Source organism: Buteo buteo, chromosome 3 (assembly GCF_964188355.1).
Source record: "Buteo buteo chromosome 3, bButBut1.hap1.1, whole genome shotgun sequence".
In the NCBI taxonomy this organism is placed as follows: domain Eukaryota; kingdom Metazoa; phylum Chordata; class Aves; order Accipitriformes; family Accipitridae; genus Buteo; species Buteo buteo.
In genome coordinates this window covers 30,394,591-30,395,587 of record NC_134173.1, presented here as the reverse complement: position 1 = coordinate 30,395,587, position 997 = coordinate 30,394,591, and positions in this window count along the sequence as shown.

The window sequence follows — 997 nt, the reverse complement described above, 5'->3', positions numbered from 1 at the left end:
CCTCTAGAGGGTGGGGGGCATGGCCGTGGTTTTGGCCATTCCAGCGTTTCTTGTGCCCGCACAAAGGTGCAAGCGTCCCACCGCAACCGCCTGAAGGTTCCACCTCTCCCCACCTCCTTGCCGCCTACAGTGTGGTGACCTCAGGAATTGAATGTCTCACGCTTTCAGATGCAACAAGGTCATTGATGCCCCTTATTAGCTTGAAATAGTGAGAAACGGGAAAGGTTTTTTCGGATTTTCCTTCTTAATTGTGCATTTAAGCGTAAACTAATATTGACCTGTATCTACCAATCCACTTGATCTCCTTTTTGACGTGCTTTGTGATCGGCAGATAAAAAAAGGTTACAAACCAGTGGTAACCGTTTCTGAAGCAAAGCGTGAAGTACAAGTCCCTGTACCTACTAGCTTGCACTAGAAACACCATTCCCCGCTCAGGCCGAAAGGTCTTCCAACTGCAGGGTGTTTCCTCAGAAAGCCCACCTCCAGTGTGTGCAACCACGCTTCCCCGTTTATTTTTGCTTTTATTCATCCGAAGCCGCTCCGAAACCGAGGAGACGCAGGTGAGCACACGCTCCCTGGAACAAAGCAGAATACACCAACCCCCCCCCGCCCCCCCCAAAAAAAAAAAAAAAAAAAAGAAGAAATCCGGCCGAAAAAACCCGAGGGGTTCGCCCGCGGTAACGCCCCCGCACTCCTCCGACCGGCCTCCCGACCCGGCCGGCCCTGCGTGCGCGATGGCGGCTGGGGCTGACACCGCCCCGCCGCGGCGGGATCCGCGGCCGCGGTCGCTGCGCGCGTTGCAGCGCGGCGCGGAACGGCGCGGGGGGGGGCCGCGGCCGGGAGCCGCACACCGGGACAGGCGGACCGCGGCGGGGGGGGACGACGGGCGGAGATGAGCCTCCCCCGGCGCATCTCCGCGCTGCTCCGCGCACAGCCGGCGGGAAGGGGCGGGGAGGGGAGGGGGGGCCAGCGCCTCGCCGCGGCGGTGGGCGGGCGG